General features: G+C 40.5%; 1 protein-coding gene and 1 long non-coding RNA gene across 2 annotated transcripts in view; one reads left to right on the top strand and one right to left on the bottom strand.

Moving 5' to 3' along the window:
* The first annotated feature begins 3,416 nt into the window (after nt 1–3,416).
* LOC309719945 (bifunctional heparan sulfate N-deacetylase/N-sulfotransferase 2-like) overlaps nt 3,417–23,186 on the top strand; it is a 57,447-nt gene continuing 37,677 nt past the window's right edge. Inside the window, exons 1-2 of the mRNA XM_082556376.1 lie at nt 3,417–3,610; nt 16,118–16,179. The gene's annotated coding sequence lies outside the window, so the exon portion shown is untranslated. The remainder of the gene's footprint in view (nt 3,611–16,117; nt 16,180–23,186) is intronic.
* On the bottom strand, nt 18,194–20,921 carry LOC309719946. Its single transcript, XR_014280366.1, has 2 exons — nt 18,645–20,921; nt 18,194–18,593 (listed from the first exon to the last, which is right to left on the bottom strand). It is a non-coding gene; the product is annotated as an uncharacterized lncRNA (long non-coding RNA).

Below are 23,186 nucleotides of genomic sequence, written 5' to 3'. Positions count from 1 at the left end.
CTAAACACTAATCACTGTCCACACGCCAACCACTCCTCACAGTAAATGATCATTTCCATTTTACGCATTTCCAAATAATGGTAAATGGCCTGTATTTATATAGCGCTTTACTAGTCCCTAAGGACCCCAAAGCGCTTTACATATCCAGTCATCCACGCACACATTCACACACTGGTGATGGCAGCTACATTGTAGCCACAGCCACCCTGGGGCGCACTGACAGAGGCGAGGCTGCCGGACACTGGCACCACCGGGCCCTCTGACCACCACCAGTAGGCAACGGGTGAAGTGTCTTGCCCAAGGACACAACGACCGAGACTGTCCAAGCCGGGGCTCGAACCGGCAACCTTCTAATTACAAGGCGAACTCCCAACTCTTGAGCCACAATCGCCCCATAATCATTTTCCATACTGCTGGTATAAATATACACAGTATACTGCCATCACTACAATATACATGTTTTACACACTCCTTTTGTTGTTGACATTTACAGGCTGTGTGCAAAAGGCCACACTCTTCAAATCCATGCCAACTAATATTTTCACGTCCAGTAGGTGTCCTACTAAAGCAAATGAAGCTTCAAGACGCTTTGCGCTGGGGTGAACCAACTGGATGAAAAGCTTCAGTGCTTCATGAAACTTCATCTGCCCATCACTAGACGACCTGCTCTACCTCCTGAGCTACAGCCACCTCAGAACAAAACTTGGAACAGAAACACTAGAACATGACAAACACACAGCATGTAGAAAGTACAACACAACAAAGAGCAAAGGAAAACAGGGCTTAAAAACACAGGGGAGTAATCAGGGAATGGGAAAAAGGAGGGAGACACTGCTGGGAGAAATTAGGGCTAACGAGACAGGGGAAGTAAAACTGAATACACTAACATATGACATGGACCTTCAAAGTAAATAGGAAACAAGAAACAATTTACAAAGACAGACTTGAGAGACAGACTGGAGGAATAATAATAATCAAAAACAGCACAACTAATGAATCAGATCATCATACAAATCATAATACAGAAAAACACCAAAACATGAGAAACAGAAAATGCCGGGTCAAAATGACCCAGACCGTGACAAGAGCATGCTGTAGGTATTACAGGTACTGCGCTGCAGTGGTTTGTATCATATCTATCTAATAGACTCCAGTTTGTTCATGTAAATGGAGAGTCCTCTTCACACACTGAGGTTAATTATGGAGTTCCACAGGGTTCAGTGCTAGGGCCAATTCTGTTTACATTATACATGCTTCCCTTAGGCAGCATCATTAGAAGACATAGCATACATTTTCACTGTTATGCAGATGACACCCAGCTCTATCTGTCCATGAAGCCAGATAACAAACACCAATGAGTTAAACTGCAGGAATGTCTTAAAGACATAAAGACCTGGATGGCCGCTAACTTTCTGCTTCTTAATTCAGATCAAACTGAGGTTATTGTACTCGGCCCCGAAAAGCTTAGAAATATGGTATCTAATCAGATTCTTACTCTGGATGGCATTACCTTGGCCTCCAGTAACGCTGTGAGGAACCTTGGAGTCATTTTTGACCAGGACATGTCCTTCAATGCACATATTAAACAAATATGTAAGACTGCTTTCTTCCATTTGTGCAACATCTCTAAAGTTAGAAATATCCTGTCTCAGAGTGACGCTGAAAAACTAGTTCATGCATTTATTACTTCCAGGCTGCACGACTGTAATTCATTATTATCAGGAAGTCCTAAAAACTCCCTGAAAAGCCTTCAGCTAATCCAAAATGCTGCAGCAAGAGTCCTGACAGGGACTAGAAAGAGAGCAGATTTCTCCTGTTTTGGCTTCCCTTCATTGGCTTCCTGTTAAATCCAGAATTCAAAATCCTGCTCCTCACATACGAGGTCTTAAATAATCAGGCCCCATCTTATCTTAATGACCTTGTAGTACCATATCACCCTATTAGAGCACTTCACTCTCGCACTGCAGGCCTACTTGTTGTTCCTAGAGTATTTAAAAGTAGAATGGGAGGCAGAGCCTTCAGTTTTCAGGCCCCTCTTCTGTGGAACCAGCTTCCAGTTTGGATTCAGGAGACAGACACTATCTCTACTTTCAAGATTAGGCTTCAAACTTTCCTTTTTGCTAAAGCATATAGTTAGGGCTGGACCAGGTGACCCTGAATCCTCCCTTAGTTATGCTGCAATAGACGTAGGCTAGTGGGGATAGGTTAATTGGAAACACTAAATTGCCTATAGGTGTCAATGTGAGTGCAAATGGCTGTCTCTGTCTGTGTTAGCCCTGTGACAGACTGGTGGCCTGTCCAGGGTGTACCCTGCCTCTCCCCCTAAGACAGCTGGGATATGCTCCAGCCCCCACCCACCCATCCCCGACACAACTGTAGCATGTGTGAAAATATATGGAATAAAAATAATAAAAATATTTTCGAAGCAACTTCAAGATTGATGACCAAGAACACTTTTTCTCAGTTTCTTAACCTTTACATTCATTATAGGTTCTAAGCATCACAATAGCTACAGATCCATGGATTGCACTAGTGTGTTGCTAAAAAAAAAAAAAAAGCATTTCCAGACTTTAACACAGCTAAAAAGTTCAGCAGTGCCCGCACCAAGACTGAAGCTGTTGTCACTCTTGAAGCTAATGAAATCCAGCACTGTGGCATTTCTCAGACTTCAGTAACCACCGAACAGAGAAAATGGAATGGTGGCATGCAAACAAAATTAATTGAGAAATCAGAAACCATTGCACAATACCTCACTGGTACCTCACTGGTAATTTTTCTTATACAGATGAGTCATTATTTCTGTAACATTATTTAATTCCAGAGGTTTTTAAGTTTGTTTTTGTTTTGTTTTTTGCACTTATTGACTTGCAAAAGCCTATATGACATTTTTTATTTCACCATTCATTAACCGCACAGAAAAGGCATCTTTTAAATATGTTAAAATTTTCTTTAAACAAAACAGTATTATTAAAATTCTTCATGACTGGGCCAAGTGTCCTCTTTTTTGGAAATCAAAATATGGTCACCCTACCTATGGGGATCCATAAAGTATTCTGAATCGAATCTCAATCAAACTGTGGGTGAACAAATTAGATAATGTGATGATGATTACAGCAAAACAAAGGGTTCAGCATGTATATTATCAGATAGGTAATCGTTACTGAGGTGTTTTAGTGTAAGTAAGTAAGTAAAACGACAATATTCTTGTAACAAACTCGTTATGTTAGTGTTTTGCTTCTGCTCGCGGGTCACATCTGGGAACTTCACTGTGCTACACACCAGAAACAAAAACAAATCTATGTAACCTTTGTAGCTTCAGTTATTCAAAATAAAAGTGTGTCCACTCATTCGATATTTCCCGAATTGACAGGAAAACGGTTCTCTTTATTTGGTCTTCAGTCTACGAAAACAACTCTTGGATTAATAACGCGGGCCTTCAGATTGTAAACCCTCCCCCTGTGTGACGGATTTGGTTGACTCCAGGCCCCGGCAGAACCAAGATGGCTACCTGAGCACCGACGAAACGAAGTTCACTTTCTCACTGTAAATACTGAAGCTTGTTGTGCTTCTCCGCCATGGACGGATCACTGTGTGTGGACAATGAATACAGGTGAGCGTCACAGACATATTTTATGCTAAGGCCTAGGGGCTGAAGCCCGGTTGTCTGCAGGATTTTGAGTAGCTCTAATAGCCACAGCAGCTAACTGTGGGTACAAGTCATACCCGTAGTTAGGGGACTGGTGTTTGTACTGGGAATCCTTGTTAGCGGCTGGACAACTCAAGGATATACCTGCACTACAATGAGATAAAACCACCAGGAAGCCATGGTCAGGCCACGGTTTTATAGGTTAGACGTTTACCCAGACACACTGAACGCTGTTCTTAGCTAAGCTAACGTTAGCGAGCTTTGCGCATGCACTCAGCAGGCTAAAGAGTTAGTTTGCTGCCGTGCTGCTTTTCAAATGTCCTCCTTCATGTAATATAGTGTGGTGAGTCCGACAGGTATGTGCACTGAGAAGGCACCCTTGTGTCTGGTTTACTGCCAAGTCCCATATTTTCACTAGTGTAACGTGAAGTAGACCAGATGTTGCACAGCGACAGAGGTGCTGTCGACACCAGGTTGGATGTTTTGGTCGTTGCCAAATAACCCGAGCTGTTCGGATTACACTAATAGCCGCAGCATTGCAGACTCGGCGCTCTTTGAACCCCTTTCGCCGACTCTACTTTACAAATACATATGATTTAATATCAAATTAAATGATCTAGAACGCGGCCTGAGAAAGGGTTGATCAGACTACTTTATCGTTGTCATCTCCACTCCAGACCATCACCATTTTAGGACCATCTTAATACAGTATATATTGTTTATATATATAGTTACACAGTGACAAATTTTTAAGCTTTGCTTCTCTACACCACCATAATGGATTTCAAATCTAACGATGAAGATGTGGTAAGTCCAAACCTTGAGCTTAAATTCAAAGGATTTAACAAAAGTAATGCATTAACTGTTTAAGAATTGCAGCCATTTTTTTTTTTACACAGACTCGATATTCAGAAGCACAAAAGTAATCAGAAATACACTGTTGAAAAAAATAACAGGAACACTTTGAAAAAACATCCGATCTCTATGGGGAAAAATATGTTGGATCTCTTTACTGATATGGATTGGGTAATGTATTAGGAATGAAAAGCTTCCATGTGGTTTGATGGAAATAAAACTAATCAGCTGGAGATGGCTGAATTCAAAGACACCCGAAGACACTCCGTAAATCGAAGTGAAAAACAAATTGCTTTGACTTGTTCATTTTGCTGAGAAACTAGAAGAGCAGGCATGGTGCGTTTCCGCCTTTGAGATGCTCTGGAGGACTTTACTGCTGCCATGCTGCCACCTTCAGTTGCTGTTTGTTTGTTTGTGTCTCTGTCTTCAGTTTTGTCTTCACTAACTAAAGCATTCTCTATTTGGGCTGAGACAGCCTTGGTCTTTGAAAAATACTCAGGTTCCTCTTAGTTGCCTGGAGAATCTCTTGGGTTCTTTTTGTAGTATTCGTTGCATCACAATCTATTTGCAGTTTTATAGCTTTTGGCTGAATCTGATCAAAGTATAGCCCCTACACGCCACAGTAGCCCTTTTTCTATTAGTACCTACTTGGGTCGACAGGACCCGACTCAGACCAACTGGTTTGCCATTACGACCCAGTAGTACCTTGTTTGCTGGGGCAGGGCAAACCTTGGGGCAGGGATAGTGCAGTAGGTAGAGTGGTGGCCCCATGATCGGAAGGTTGGGGGTTCCCTACACACTGCTCCTTGGGCGCCCAATGGCTGCCCACTGCTTCACTGAGTGAATGGATTAAATGCAGAGAGGAATTTCCCCGTGGGGATCAATAAAGTATACATTAATATTACCTTGTTTGTGTGCTTGTCGTCATAGCAACGTGTCTGCGCATTGCAGGGTCCCAGGAGAAGCTGGGACCCTGTTTACTAGAAGGTTTTAAAATTTCTGTACTTTTAGGTGACAGGAGACATGTGGCCTGGTCAAAACACAGAGAGCTGCACTCTAAAAGATCTTTAAACATAGTAAACATACCTTGTGTGTCACAGACTGCTCCCAAACACGAGGGGACAAGTAATACCTCTAAAACACTTAAGTTGGCTTTATTAAACATTAGATCTCTAGCTGGGAAAACATTTTTAATTAATGATTTAATCACTGAGCACAGCCTTGATTTTATGTTTTTAACTGAAACTTGGTTGGACCAAAGTAACAGTGTAGCTGTTCTCATCGAGACGACCCCTCCTAACTACAGTTTTATCAGTGAGGTCAGGGCGAGCAGGAGAGGAGGAGGGGTTGCTGTCTTATTTAATGAATCATTTCAATGTAAGCAGCTATCTCCTGGAAGTTTTCAGTCTTTTGAATATGTGGCTTTACAGCTGAAGGCCCCATCCAAAGTTGTGTTTCTTAATGTTTACAGGCCTCCCAAATAGAGCAGGGCGATATGGCCAAAAATATTTATCACGATATATATTTGAAAATTTGCGATAACGATATAACCGACGATATAATTGATGCGAGACAAAATACAACTCCACAACATTACTAGCGCAAAAAGACAACCTTCCATTTATTTTCACTTAAACAAGAAGCTGGTTTTTATGTACATTAAAGCTTTATAAAAATGTAACAGTGCAAATGCAAATTCCTTGCTGAAAGTTTAACCAAAAGGCATTTCCAGTAGAAATGGGCTGACATATCCTGAGCATAACCATGTATAATATCCACTGAAGTTAAAAAGAGGTGCTTTGCAACATTAAACTGCAGTGTGCAGTACGCATTTTTCGGACCATAAGGTGCACGGGATTATAAGGCACATTAAGCGAAACAAAGCAGTCAGATAAATCAAACTTTATTAAACTCATTCTTCTTGCTTCCTCCACTTCTGTACCATTGATTCATTAATGTTGAATTCTCTGGCAGCTGCTCTATTCCCATGTTGCAGTATATTAATGACTAACCTCGTATTGTGGATGGATTATCTCAGTTGTTCTCCTGACTGAAGTTTGGTCCGTTTACAGCATCCTGCCATGCGATTGCATTTGTCTCTAACCATGAAGAACCTTCACGTTAACTTTTATAAGTGGAAAAGTGTTAGTGTTCGTCCTCCAGCTTCACTGTTTATGTTATGCTAACATAGCTGTGTCGCTAGCGATCACGTAGCACATCATTATATACCAGCTAGCCCAACTTCAGTAACCCTACAAACGTCACTGCTGTTTAGTTTTCTGTCTTCATTTATGTTGGAAGTGATAGCAGAGCTGTACGTTTGAATTTTTTCAGAAATCTCTCAGTCAGAACATGCAATATCATGCTTAGGTAACTAGCGAAACTAGCGAGCTAACTTCCGCTAGCTTCCTGCTAACTTCTAACTCCGTTAAATGTAATAACTTTTGTTTTCATGGATGCCTGGAAGTTAAACTTTATAGTTACACCTGGTAAAGCAGCAATGCTGATCGTTTTATTAAAGATGAAAGAATTTAGACAGTTTTTAACTCTAAGTGATGCTGCAGTGTTGTTTGACCTGAAGAATACGGAGTTTAGGACCCAGATTACTCCCAGATTTAAGAGCATCTTAGTCCAACAAATACGACAATAACAACGGCCGCTTGCATGTTCTGCAAAAAAATGTGCTTTGTTGTGTATCTGACGGACAAACACCAAACCAGTTCCACATCACGGAAGTTGCACCATTTTTACAAACCAATTCTGGTTCATCTGTTTCACTCAACAATCGGCCATGTGCGTATGAAAACAAAGGCACTGCGCATGCGCGTTTTACTCCCATTCTATCGCGATATTTCATTTTCCTATCGTTGCCTAACATTATACCGGTATTACCGTGAACGGTATAATATGGCCCAGCCCTACTCCCAAATACTGCACAGACTTTTTTAATGACCTTAGTGAACTGCTGTCTGTGATCTGTGTTGATTTTGACTGTGTAATTATTGCTGGGGATTTTAACATTCATGTGGACAACCCTCAGGACAAAGGGACTAAAGACCTGAGTAACACTCTGGGCAACTTTGGGCTGACTCAGCATGTAACAGAGGCCACACATAATAGAGGACACACTCTTGACCTACTGATCTCCAAAGGCCTGAGCATTTCAAAGGTTACTGTGTCTGATGTGGGCCTGTCTGATCATTACTGTGTTTTCTTTGAAAGTAAAATCTCAGCCCACACAAATATATCAACAACAGTGATCACAAAACGGTGTATAACTGAACACAGTAGTGCAATTTTTAACCAGGTCTTCCCATTAACACCTGACCTGCCCAGAGGGTCAGTCAATGAGCTCGTCAATAGCTTCAATGCTAACATGTTAAATGTAATGGACACTATTGCTCCCATTAAGGTGAAGGTTATCTCTGGAAGGAAAAAGTCTCCATGGAGAAACTCCACACTGGTGAAAAATGAAAAAAGAGAGTGTAGGAAAGCTGAGCGCAGATGGAGAAAAACAAACCTCCAGGTTCATTATGACATTTATAAAGAGAAACTTCACAATTATAATTTACAACTGAGGAGTGCAAGGAGGTCCTACTTCTCTGACATCATCACTAAAAACAGCCATAATGCTCGGGTCTTATTTTCTACAGTCGACAGGCTAACAAACCCTCCTGTGTCAGTGGCAGCTGAACTTCATTCGACCATGGCCTGCAATGACTTTGCCAAATTCTTCACTGAAAAAATCCAAAAAATTAGACAAGCAATTGGTACATCAACAGCAGATCCAGGATATGTACTGTGTCCACCGAAAAACTGTTTAAACACCATCAAACAGTTTCACCCGATTAACAGCAAAGACCTGGAGGACATCTTAGGTCAACTGAACTCCTCCTCTTGCTGTTTAGATGTCCTGCCAACAAGTTTTTTCAAAAAGGTCTCAAAGACTTTAGAGTCAAACCTGTTACAGATCGTCAACTTTTCTTTATTATCAGGTGTGTTTCCAGAATCACTAAAAACTGCTGTAATCAAACCTATACTGAAAAAGGACAATCTTGACAAGACACAAATGAACAACTACAGGCCGATCTCAAATCTCCCGTTTTTAAGTAAGATCATTGAAAAAGCAGTTTCTCGACAGCTCAGTTACTTCTTAAAACAGAATAATTGCTACGATGCCTTCCAGTCAGGTTTTAGACAGAACCACAGCACTGAAACCGCTCTGACCAAAGTGTTTAATGACATATGTCTGAATACAGACAGTGGAAAAATGTCAGTCTTAGTTTTACTGGATCTCAGTGCAGCATTTGATACAGTTGACCACAACATATTACTCAAACGACTGGAGAACTGGACAGGTCTTTCAGGAACTGTACTAAACTGGTTCAAAACATACGTAGAAAACAGGAAATACTTTGTATCAATAGGTAACTTCACATCTGAGCAGACAAGTATCACATGTGGAGTTCCCCAAGGTTCCATCTTGGGACCCCTTCTGTTTAACATCTACATGCTCCCACTGGCACAGATTATAAACAACAACAAAATAAACTATCACAGCTATGCAGATGACACACAAATATATATCACAATGTCACCAGGAGACCGAGGCCCTGTACAGGCTCTTGGTAAATGCATTGAGGAAATCAATGACTGGTTGTGCCACAATTTTCTCCAGCTAAACAAAAACAAAACTGAGGTAATAGTCTTTGGCGCCAAAGAAAAACGATTACAGGTCACCAGAGAACTTCAATCTATACATCTAAAAACCACAAACCAGGCGAGAAATTTGGGTGTAGTGATGGATGCAGACCTAAACTTAGAAAAACACATTAAGACAATAACAAAATCAGCTTACTATCACCTCAAGAATATATCAAGGATAAAAGATCTGATGTCTCAACAGGACCTGGAAAAACTAGTCCATGCATTCATCTTTAGTAGGCTTGATTACTGTAACAGCATCTTTACAGGTCTACCTAAAAAATCAGTCAGACAACTACAGCTCATTCAGAACTCTGCTGCTCGAGTCCTCACTAAGACCAAAAAAGTGGACCACATCAGTCCAGCTCTGAGGTCTTTACACTGGCTGCCTGTCCGTCAGAGGATAGACTTTAAAGTTCTGATGCTGGTCTATAAAGCTCTGAATGGTTTAGGACCAAAATACATCAATGACCTCCTGACCCAGTATGAACCTTCCAGATCCCTCAGGTCATCTGGATCCGGTCTTTTATCAGTTCCCAGAGTCAGAACCAGACACGGAGAAGCTGCATTCAGCTTTTATGCTCCTTATATCTGGAACAAACTCCCAGAAAGCCTCAGATCAGCTGAAACACTCAGTTTATTTAAATCCAGGTTGAAGACTCACCTGTTCTCAGCTGCATTTGAATAAAGCACCAAATCCACACTTTAAGCTTAAATTTCAAAACTTACATTTAACTACTGATTTTATCTACTGTTCTGATTTTATCTGTTTTGATTTTATATACTGTTGTTTGTTGTTTGTTTGTTAATTAGTTAGTTAGTTTATTTGCTTGTTTTAATCAATTTTAAATCATGCTTTTTATTTGTTCTTGTTTCTAATGTCTCTGTAAAGCACTTTGAATCACCTTGTTGTTGAATTGTGCTATACAAATAAACTTGCCTTGCCTTGCCTTGCCTAATATGCTACACAAACACTAGAACAAAGGTGGATGTTGAAGCGACCTGCTGCTCTGTCTGTAGCTTTTCGTCACACTCGTGGGGGTCACGGCGTTGTTTTTTTTGTAGCCATTCCCTTTGTTGCTGAGTTTAAAAAATGGCGGTTATGATTTTCTTGAGCTGAGACACTCATGACTAATCAGACACTACTAACCACCCAATCAATGCCATGCAGTCTGACGACGTCACATTTTAGTACCTGTTTTAGTCACTTGAAACCCCAGCCGAGCAGGTACTAAAAAAAGTACCAGGTACTACGATCTGATGGAAAATCCTGAAAACTGTGGTGAACCGTGCCGAGTCAATCCGAAGAGGTACAAACGGAAAAGGGGCTAATGCATCCTGATACTTCTGCTAGCAGTCATGTCATGGCCTGGTTCCACTGGCAGACACATACACTATGGCATAACATTCGCAGGTGATGATGTACTCGTGGGGTTATGGTTGAGGTCATTACCTATGCATTTCTATGCGTTCCTTATCTTCCCTCTATATATTTTTAACACTGTCTTGCAGATTTATCCTATTTTTCTGCTTTTTATTTCCCAGAGTTGTGCAGGCTCTCTCAGACATGTTGTGATGAAGTCTTATTTGGTCTTTCTGTTTCTAAATGTTATTTGTGGTTTGGTCTGTGGCAAAGCCAATGTATTCCCCTTCATTTGACAAAAATATTCCTACTTCCATAATGTTGTAAAGGGTTTTTTCTTAACAGTGGAAATTATTCTGCAATCATCCCCTTTAGTAGTTTTCTGTGCTCCTTCAGACCTTTTGGCATTGATGATCTAGCCAGTGCATTCATGCACCACATCACTTCTAAATGAACCTACTGTATCTGAGACGGAGGGTTATTTGGGTTAATGTCAGCTTTCTTCACTTGCATGGCCATCACTTTGGGATCTTTTAATGAGAGCTTCAGTGGAAAGCTGTTCAAGCTTAAAACTTGCAATCCACTGCAGATCTTTTATTTGCTTTATTTGTCATCTGGCTGTGAGAACTGTTTAACATTCAGTTGTCTAGTGTCTTTTGACTGTCTGAAAATGCGAGCCTGTTAATTCATCATTTTGGTTTAGTTTTTGGATTTAAGCAGAAAGTGTACTGTCGTCTGATTTTGATTGTTTGAATTAAAATTCTCTGAATTGTCACTGTCAAAATACTTATGGACCTAATTGTATGTTTCAGTCACTCAGAGTAGCAATATTTTAACATAGAGGGTCAACCTGATGGGGCACAACAACACTGTTCCACTTCAGAATGAATCTACTATCAAACGGTGACTGCAGTTTTGTATTTTAGGAAACATTTTTTCCCTCATACTGTAAAGTTATTTTGTGGTAAAATTTAAATGATGAGTGAGCCGGCTATAAAAGCTGATTTTCCCTTTGTAAGGTTCCCCTCTGAAGTCTCACTTGTTCATTTCTCTTCTTGAATGGCTATACAATTAGTGGTGTGCTGTAAGCACATGCCTAATTTTGTCCTGAGAATATATTCCTGATGTTTGTGATAAGACTTGATAATTAAGAGGAAGGCCCTGGGGTGATTTTCATGAAGAGAAAGTGTTTGTGTATGAGAGTGAAGCTATTAAAACCTGGCCCTGTGGTAATGGAGCCAGCTGATTTCTCTGGTAACACAGTTAGGGATTTTAAACAGGCTCATATACACATAAACCTGCATACCTGTTGCACAAACATGCATTTGTTCATAGCAATGAACAGGGATTTGTTATTATTGTTATTTGACTAGCATTAAGGTGTGCATCTGTGTTCATGCTATTGAGGGGAGGGGCCGTGTAAAGTTCTGTGTCAGCTGGAGTACCGGTAGTTGAAAATGGCACTTTTAGTGTCAACACAGTTAGATATGATCCAATAGTAATATTGATCAGTATCAATTAATGCATTTCCTTGCATTTTTGATCTTCAGTGGATAGGACCTATAAACCAGCAGTCCCCACCTTTTTTGTGCCACAGACCAGTTTATATCTGACAATATTTTCACGGACTGACCTTAAAGGTGTGCAGTGTGGCTCCCTGTACCTCCTCAACAGGAGCTCATGAATGAATAAATGGTGTGTCACAAAAATTTGAATATCATTACATTTTTATGTGATTTAATTAAAGGCTTGTATATTATGTGAACTACTTAGAGTCTTTGTTTTAATTTTGATGGTTATTGCTTATAGATCATGAACATAAGAAATCCAGTATCTTAGAGTATGACATTATTTCATTTTGCCTTTCTGTACGAATAAAGTCCAACCCCACCCCTAACTTTTTCTTATTCTCAGAATGGACAGGGTAGGGTAGTGATTGGTCAAATTTAAATATCATCTGATGGCATGATTCACACATGTTTAATCTCACAATGGAAAGTCACTCCTCTGCCTGAAAGATTACAGCTTGGAGGTTTTTGACTTCCGATGCAAGCAACAGCCTGAACTCAACTGCTTTAAAAGGCTGACTGTTCAGAGTGTTGTATTGTAGCATTTCAAGGAGAGTTGACTGGAGAATAAAAGTGTAATAAGAAAAGCTACACAAGCAACAGGTATGATGGCAGCCACCTGTACAAGGAGACTACTTTTGATACCAGAAGAAAGGTCACGATCAAAATTATTAGGGTTTCGCCTACTGGCCTGCTTCAAATCCACCTCCATCGTCCCGATACCCAAAAACTCCAACCCATCTTGCCTCAATGACTACCACCCAGTAGCACTCACCCCCATCATCACTAAGTGCTTAGAGCAGCTGGTCCTAGCACACTTCAAATCCTGTCTCCCCCCCACCCTGGACCCCCACCAATTCGCATACCGCCAGAACAGGAGCACAGAGGATGCAGTCTCCATCGCACTGCACTCTGTCCTCTCACACCTGGACAACAACAACACCTACACCAGAATGCTGTTTATAGACTTCAGTTCAACATTCAATACAATCCACCCCTCACAACTCATCAGGAAACTGACAGACCTGGGCATCAGTTCCCTCATGTGCAAATGGTTACTGGACTTCCTGACCAACCGCCCCCAACATGTCCGGCTGGATAACCGCTGCTCATCTACCATCACGATGAACACCGGTGTACCACAAGGCTGTGTGATGAGCCCTTTCCTCTACTCCCTCTTCACCCACGACTGCAGACCTGCTGATGGTTCCAACACCATCATTAAGTTTGCAGATGACACCACGGTGATTGGCCTCATCAGTGACAACGATGAGGTGGATCGTCTGGCTGAGTGGTGCGACAGAACCAACCTGCTGCTTAACACCGAGAAGACCAAGGAGCTCATCGTGGACTACAGGAGGAATGCTGACCCACATCCACCCATCCACATTAAGGGGACGGCTGTGGAGCGTGTGAGCAGCTTCAAGTTCCTGGGAGTCCACATCTCCGAGGATCTCACCTGGACGACCAACTGCTCCAAGCTGGTCAAGAAGGCTCACCAGCGCCTCTTCTTCTTGAGGACTCTGAGGAAGAACCACCTGTCCTCAGACATCCTGGTGAACTTCTATCGTTGCACTAGAGCTGGGCGATAGAACGATAATGATATGTATCGCGATATAACTTTTACTCGATAGAGAAACTATCGCGATAGACCTCGCCGCTCTTCTCCTCTTAAAAAAAAAAAAAAAAAAAAAAAGACCAGCCAATCCAAATTAAGTAGCGCAGAGCCGAACCAATCACAGCCACAGCGTCACATCGCGTGACTTGTTACGTACAGCACAAGTGCCAAGCTGCACGTGTGTTTGTTTGGGAAGCAGCCAGCGGGTAATGGAGGAAATGAGTGTGCCGACTAGAAAAATCAACCGAGCGTGACCGAAGAGAAAACAGATGATGGTTCCAATGCCGGAGAGATTGTCAAACGGAAGAGCCATAGAAGTTCCGTAGTGTGAAGGTATTTCGGCTATTTCAAGTCTGACAAAAAACAGAGTAGCGTGCACTGTAAATTGTGCCGAAAGCAAGTCTGGAAATACAATAAACTGGTGCACACTGTGCGCCACGTTATTGTTTCGGTGAAATGAATTTCTACAATACTGTTACTGTTAATTCTACTCTCTGCAGTGTTTAAATGCTTACATATACACACAGTTACTGTCCCTCCACACATACGACTCGGTTCTGCTTCTATGCCCCAGCTTTGTTTACTTTTTCCCACCGAGGCTTCTAGACTTCTGATTGGCCAACATTTCTGCATGGTTAGGAATCTAGCGCCACCTGCTGCTTTGGCATGTTCATAGCAGCGTTTTCCTTCATTTCAGCCTTTATGTGTGGACGGGATTATTTTTTTAAAACGAAAACGGAAAATCTCCGTTTTCAAAAATACCCGCGTACGTGTGGACGTAGCCTCAGTCTCTGACTGGAAGCGCTAATTCGTCAGACTAAAGTAACTGTTAAAACTGTTTGAAAAGCTAAGCTATACAACAAGGAGAGATTGAGAATTTCCTTTTAGTTCTCAGTTTATTTGATATTGACAAAAGTTAGTCAGTTTTGTCTGTTCTTCTGTAAAACAAACAAAGATTTATCTTTAGAATTAATATTTTGTTTCTAAGTGGAATTGACAATTTAGTAGTCTGTTTCGTTTGTTCTATTTTGAAACTTAAACGCTTTAGCGGCTGCCTTTTGTGTAGTTTGCAATATTTGCCTTTATTTATTTATTTAAGTCTCATGTTCCTTAAGTACATCTACCCTGTTGAACTTCATCCATCCATTCGCGTCCGCTTAATGGATGAACTTATTATGGGAAATAAATATTTAAATAAAAACAAGGTGCTGATTATTTCACATTTTACTTGTGAGCAACGGCACAATTAAATCTTACAAATATAGTTATTTGGCTTATATCGTGATAGATATCGTTATCGCCTGAAATGAAAAAAAAAACATATCGTGATATGAAAAAATCTCATATCGCCCAGCTCTACGTTGCACCATCGAGAGCATCCTGACCAACTGTATAACAGTCTGGTACGGGAACTGCTCTGCCTCGGACCGGAAGGCGTTGCAGAGGGTCGTGAAAACTGCCCAGCGCATCGCCAGAGCACCACTTCCTGCCATGAAAGACATCTACAGGAAGCGGTGTCTGAAAAGGGCTGGGAAAATCATCAAAGACCCCAGTCACCCATCACATGGACTCTTCACCCTCCTGCCCTCTGGGAGGCGCTACAGGAGCCTCCGGACTAAGACCACCAGGTACCGGAACAGCTTCTTCCCCACAGCTGTCAGACTCCTGAACTCTGCCTCCTGACATCTGACCCACGTTAACACATGGACTGAACACACACACACCCACAATGGACAACTGTACCCTCAAACACACAATAATAACATGGACTGAACCGCCACTCACAACCACTAGCACTTTATATAGCCTCTGTAGAAACTATCCACACCCTCACTTATCTTAACTGCACTACTGTATAGCTCTGTGTAAATAATCATTCTGTACATTCGATAATCTTTAACCCTACAACTGTTTACAACTTGCACAGTTCCCATTTCTGTATAGCTGTATATCTCAGATTCTGTAAAGTTATTTATTTCATATTCTGTATAGTTTTTCATATTTATATCCTGTTCATAGCCTGTACATAGCTTGTACTCACTACAGCCTGTACATACTTATAGTTATAGAATATTCACAACATACTTCATACCGTGTACATTATAACATACCGTAATAGACCCATTTCTGTAATATACTCACATATCTATATTATTGCTAATATATATATTGTAATATATCTATATCACTAAAGCACTTCTGGATGGATGCAAACTGCATTTCGTTGCCCTGTACCTGTGCATGTGCAATGACAATAAAGTTGAATTCTATTCTATTCTAATAACTTGAATTTTCTGTATTTTTTTTTCTGTACTCCTATGCTCACTATCTTAATCACTCCTATCTCATCTTTCCTTTTTCAGATGGTGGCACCAATGTTGAGCTGAAGGACTTGCAACTGTGGATGGAAAGCTGTTCAAGTAATGTCAGTACATTTTATTCCTTATTCAACTTTAGTCCATCTTCATGTTCTAGAGGCATCAGAGTTATACTACAGTGCCGATCAAAAGTTTAAGACCACTTGAAAAATGGCAAAAAATCTTATTTTGCATGTTTGGATCTTAACAGGGTTAAAGTAGAGTTTTAACATGCAACAAGAAGAAATGGGAGTGAGATGAAATATTTTTCAATCATGCAATTTATTGAAAACAATGCTTAAACTGAAACAGGCTGTTTTTACACCTGATCAAAAGTTTAGGATCACACCTCCAAAAAAAAACCTGCCAACACCCCCTAAACAGAAATCAAGTTTCCAAACATGACCAAAGCGGTGTGTAAGCAAAGTATTCAAACACGGCTAACTTGCATGAGCATGTAAGTGTCAATCATCCGGCTGATTATGCTAGGTGTCACCAGCTTCTGCAGCTCCATCAACAAGCATTTTGAAGTGATCTTAAACTTTCGATCAGAACTATAGTCATCTACAGATCTTATCCTGATACATTTTATCTGTGTAATCAGTGTTTTCTCAAATTTTCATTGAGACAGTATTGTGCAAAAGTCTTGAGTAAAAGTATGCCCTATTGCCTTCACATAACAAACATCTTAGGAATAAACTGTTTCTCTCTTAAGACACTTTATTTTCAGAAATGCTTCATTTGTTCTCATTTCTGTAGTCTAAATTATTTATTTAGATGTTGCCTCAAAATTGGCATATCTCAGCATGACCAAAAAGGGGATTGTGTTGATCTAGAGTAGCATTTTCAGTGGAGAAATGTTTTGTCACTCATCAGACTCAGCTGTCTGCAGGTTTCCCCAACCTTATAAACGGTGACTGAAGTACCTAGTTCCTTGGATGAGTGACGAAACATTTCTCCCAAGAAAACGCTGCGACCCTGGCAAAGGGAAGACAAAAAAAAAGTGTCAGACCTAAAAAATTAATTAATTAATTAAAAAACATTTTTAAAAAAGCTTTTCTTTCCAATTTCCTTAGATTACTATGACCGAGAACCTTCACAGACATACTTACATAAACCTAAAAGTTAGGGTTACTGAAGTTGGACTACCTGGTATATAATGTTGTGCTACGTGATTGCTAGCGACACAGCTATGTTAGCATAACATTAGCACAGTGAAGCTGGAGGATGAACGCCAACTTTTTTTCCACTCGATAAAAGTTAACGTGAGGGATTCTGGTGGTCAGGGACAAATGCAATCGCATGGCAGGATGCTATACACGGGCCAAACTTCAGTCAGGAGAACAACTGAGATTATTCATCCACAATACGAGGTTAGTCATTAATATCCTGCAACAACATGGGAACAGAACAGCTGCGAGAGAATTCAACATTAATGAATCAATGTTACGGAAGTGGAGGAAGCGCAGTTTTTGGCTTTCCCCATATTTCAAGAGTGCTTCATCTCTTTGCTGTGACTGTCGCCCGGCATAATTTGCAGATGATAATGGTTGTAGCCGCTGCGATGCTTTCGACCAAAACAGGCGCAGCTTGATGACATCATCAACATGCGCTATCGCGCTAGAGCGGTATAGAGATTGACAGACCACGTGACTTTCGCGCATTGCATGCCGGTAACTCGTGGCAAAACAATCCAAGTACCTGCATCAAATGCAAGCATTTGCAGCACCGCAAAACGTTCATTCTTCGGTTCCAATAAATTCTTGCTTTTTCTTTGCCCCCCAAAAAGGTATGTACAAAACGAAGGAGAACAATGCCGGTCCGTACAAAGACAGACTTAATGAAAAGTCAAAGAAAAGATACGAGGAAAAAAATCAAACCAGTGAAAGTGTTAGATCCTTACGAGCACACAGAGGGACAAAATACGTTAGCGTGCTGCCCAACTTCACCACGCTCATATTTATAATTATACGGTTCTTGGAGTGAGTGCATACACTCATGAAGTTTAGTAACTTGTTAAGATTCAGTATTGAGGAAGGGTACAAGAGGTGATCGAAGAATAACCACACCGATCCGGCCGGGTGAAGTCAAACGATGATTTTAATGAACACACGTGTGGGAAGACAACTCTGTACGCAGACAGGAAGTAGTCTTCGACTTAATCAAAGCATGAACAGATATTTTATAGCATCAGGGTTTGTTTACTGACGCCCCTTCATACGTCACAGACACATTTTATACATAGATCAGATCAACATCATCATGACTTTTCACCTAGAAAATCATCTTCTATTTTCATGGCGTGGTACTTTCCGTTCTTATCTTGTTCCTCTTTCTTGCCGAGACACCAAGAAACGGTTCCTCTTTTACCGAGACAATTTTGCAGTTACAGCCAAACATAACTAACCTCTTCCTCTAAATAAATCTAATTTAAAGTGTGTGTGTGTGTGTGTGTGTTGACCTCACATGCTCTTTGTGTCACCTCTTCACCTACTGTCTGTGTCTCGTCCTCAAATGCTCTTTCTCAATTCACCTGTTGCACTTCTGACCTTTTACCAGACCAGAAGCTCACTGAGACTATGTGTATGTCTTCTACTAAATAAATGTTTTAACCAAGAACCTCTACTAAAACCTTAATATAAAATGACCTGATATAAGTGTTTTGTAAGCATGTATTGCGATTCCTTCTATGGCTCCAAGTCACTTGCACAATAGATTGTCCGAACATCGCGCCGAACAAAGCTTCCGACCCCCAATTAATTGACCGAGCTCCAACTCTTTAATAAGCACAGATATGCATTGTGTATAAAATAGTCATAACTGCTTAAGGCCTTCTTAAAGCTATCTGTTACATTGTTAAAGCCTCGTCTTAGCCTGCGGCTCAAAATAACTTCCTGCTTTCACTTCTGCATACAACTTCCTGTCAGCCTGCAACTCAGTCTTTCTGAAAGAGACACTGTTTAAACCTTTGAATGCAATATCCATGCTGCAGATTATATTATTAATGCAATGACAATTATTTAACAATAGCAGTAAAATAATTTCCCTCCTCGACACTCCCCCTTTTGACCTCTGGAACACCAGAGGTCACAATACATTGTGTCCTCACGCAGACCCTTCTCTGGTGGTCTCGAACCTCGAGATCTCCAGGATCCTCGCCCCTCCTGTGGTCGCCGAGATCTTCTGTAAAGGAAACAAAACACCTTTTCCTGCATCTCCCTAACTTATCCTATCTGGGACTCTTTAATCAAAAGCCTGATCCTAATTATCTTCTTAACTTATTGACTTGTATTTATGTATACTCTTCAACGTTACTCATCCCTTTAGAACTCTTTAAGCCCTGCTTTCACGTCCAGTTGCTCGCTCTATTTTCCCTTATCTGATCATCAACATCCTGTGCACAAGTTGTCGCTGCTGCAAGTTAATCTACTCCAAAAGAAAACAACCACTTTAATCAATTAAGTTCAAGCATATAAGCAATTACTCCTGTATACATTTCATCATAGCTAAATGCTGCCTTGAAACAACTCCTATGTGTTAACACTAACTTCATTTTAACCTCACATTTCCTATATTATCACCTGTTTTGGTATAGCCTTTTTATTTCATTTTGCTCCTTTTAATGTAACAATACCTTCTAATTCTAATGTATCAGACTTAACCAAAACATATGCTTTCCTTCCTCTTTGGTCCTTCTTTAAGTTCAGTTAAAAGCTAAGTGAATTTAAGGCCTTTTGCCTGGAATCAATACTGTCATGTGTGTTTCTTAACTCTGTGTCTGTAAGCGTGTGCAATCCTTCATGAACTCATATTATCCTCACAGTAGATTGGCTAATCATAGCGCTAGCCAAAGGCTCGTGACCCTCCAGAGACAAATTTGAGCCACAACTCCTTTAAAAGCACAAAATGCAATATGTATAAAAATCATTTCTACGTAGAAGCTCCCCCTTTATCCTAAAAATACCTCCTATGTAATATCTGTATGTGTAAGCCTACATTATAACCACTTCTTCTAAAAATCAAAAAAGAAATCAAACCTGTTCTACTCCTTCAACCCTCACTAGTTTTCCCTCTAAAATTTATTCACAGCTTTGAAAAACTTTGAAAAACCGGCATTGTATCTTCTAACCAGAATTCAGTTCTGTCATAGTCCTGGGCCATGTTGGCCCAGCATTCTTGGTTCCTTGTATTTTCGCTCCTTATTTAGGCCAGGTTTTCTGAGGTGTCCTGTTGTGGTGTTCCCTAAGTGTTTTTTCCCTTTGTGACTCTTACCCCCTTGTGCCCCTCTGTGTATTTATGAGCTCTCGTCTCTCTTTGTGTTTATTCCATGTTTCCCCCAGCCTGTTATGTCTGTGTTCTCCCCGTGCTCTGGGTGTATTTAAGTTGTGTCTTCTGATAATGATCCTAAATTATTAAACAATTAAATTATTAAACCCTAAACCCCCCTTTATCTTGATACATTTCATGTGTCAAGATACTATACAAAACTTAAAACTGCTCAGTTTTCCCCACTCATGATCCAATCTATGTCATAAAAATAAACTTAAAACAGAACAGTTATCAGTCATGTGTTTCTACAATTAATGGTAACTAAGTTACATCAAAAATATTTCCCCTTTAGCATTTGGCCTTCTCCCAACAATATACTATAATCTCATAATCTAACCCCACCTAATAAAACAAAAATTTTTCTGGTAAAAGCAAATTGTTTATCCACATTAATTCATCCTCACTCACATACAGTCTCACATTCACTCACATGCAGTCACACCATGTATTTGCTGATAGTGGAGCCTCCCGCACGATCAAATACTCCACCCTCCTCAAATCCCGGACGAGCCCCCAAATGTTAAGATTCAGTATTGAGGAAGGGTACAAGAGGTGATCGAAGAATAACCACACCGATCCGGCCGGGTGAAGTCAAACGATGATTTTAATGAACACACGTGTGGGAAGACAACTCTGTACGCAGACAGGAAGTAGTCTTCGACTTAATCAAAGCATGAACAGATATTTTATAGCATCAGGGTTTGTTTACTGACGCCCCTTCATACGTCACAGACACATTTTATACATAGATCAGATCAACATCATCATGACTTTTCACCTAGAAAATCATCTTCTATTTTCATGGCGTGGTACTTTCCGTTCTTATCTTGTTCCTCTTTCTTGCCGAGACACCAAGAAACGGTTCCTCTTTTACCGAGACAATTTTGCAGTTACAGCCAAACATAACTAACCTCTTCCTCTAAATAAATCTAATTTAAAGTGTGTGTGTGTGTGTGTGTGTTGACCTCACATGCTCTTTGTGTCACCTCTTCACCTACTGTCTGTGTCTCGTCCTCAAATGCTCTTTCTCAATTCACCTGTTGCACTTCTGACCTTTTACCAGACCAGAAGCTCACTGAGACTATGTGTATGTCTTCTACTAAATAAATGTTTTAACCAAGAACCTCTACTAAAACCTTAATATAAAATGACCTGATATAAGTGTTTTGTAAGCATGTATTGCGATTCCTTCTATGGCTCCAAGTCACTTGCACAATAGATTGTCCGAACATCGCGCCGAACAAAGCTTCCGACCCCCAATTAATTGACCGAGCTCCAACTCTTTAATAAGCACAGATATGCATTGTGTATAAAATAGTCATAACTGCTTAAGGCCTTCTTAAAGCTATCTGTTACATTGTTAAAGCCTCGTCTTAGCCTGCGGCTCAAAATAACTTCCTGCTTTCACTTCTGCATACAACTTCCTGTCAGCCTGCAACTCAGTCTTTCTGAAAGAGACACTGTTTAAACCTTTGAATGCAATATCCATGCTGCAGATTATATTATTAATGCAATGACAATTATTTAACAATAGCAGTAAAATAATTTCCCTCCTCGACAAACTTCAGGTCACTGCAACAAGCCCAGGTACAGTTTACCGACGGATGGGTGCAGGACCTTGAAATGCACCGTGTAGAAAGTAAAGACCATCGTACATATCATAAGTTTACCAGCCTCACAAATCGTCGTCATAAATACACATTTGTTAACCGTTTATTAATATAACCTTTGAGCTCAACGGTAATTAATTAGTAGTAGAAATAATTTCTGGTACGCATCACAGAGATGTAGCAGTGACAATAATACTGTATGCTGTAATCGTACTGGACAATTAGTGATACAAAAAACCTGTTTTATCCTGTGAATAAAAGTACATGTTTTTGTCAATGTACCATAATAACAGAAGCGAAACACAATATTGTGTCAGGACAATTCACTATTTATGCACAATAAACAAAGGAGCATAGCGCCACAATTTCTGTTCAGCGCCAGACTTGCTTGTAACCTATATCACCAATTATGTTAAGAAAAATGACGGATTAACTACAACAGCAGACTGACCTTTGTGGAAATGCTTGGAGCAGACTAACCTGTGAGCTGGAGTGTTCTGGGACGTTATATTTGGTCTTTGAATGGCTGCAATCCAGACCATCCGTCGCCTCTTTGTTACTTCGGAAACATGGCTCGAACAATTTCTCTTCAACGACGTAATCCGATAACAACCGATCTCTTTACCCGTCGGCTTTCCGTGGCTGTCATGCGACCGGCTATTGCAGTTAATAATACAACAGCTTCTTGCCATTTTTTGGGCTTCTTTTTATCGCTGTATAACTGATTTCAATTGAAAGCCTGCGTGCGCTAGTACCTCTTGCCACGAGTTCCCAGAATTCTTTGCGGTTTTACCCCTGAGTGACGTCACATTTTCAATCTCTATAGTCAAAATCTCTATCGTTGGCCAAATTTATATCGTTTCTATCGTATATCGTTTATATCGCCCACCCCTAGTAACTACCAGAGTTCCTATACTTAAACTCTCACTATCACTAAAACTCTCGTCTAAACCAAGTGATTTTTTTCTAGTGTAGCAATGAAACAGATGTTAAAGTGATGCAGAATTGGCACATTGCTGAGTATTGACAATTTACTTTCTTTGTACTTTGTAAATTCTAGGGGAATGGAGGGGGAGGAACACAAGCTATAAAATGTGTAGTTGATTTTGCTTTGTCCATGGTGTGTGTAGAGTAGT

This window comes from Aulonocara stuartgranti, assembly GCF_965226115.1.
Source record: "Aulonocara stuartgranti genome assembly, chromosome: 13".
Taxonomy (NCBI): Eukaryota; Metazoa; Chordata; class Actinopteri; order Cichliformes; family Cichlidae; genus Aulonocara; species Aulonocara stuartgranti.
The sequence above is the reverse complement of the archived record's forward strand: the minus strand, read 5'-3'. Positions and strand labels throughout refer to the sequence as shown.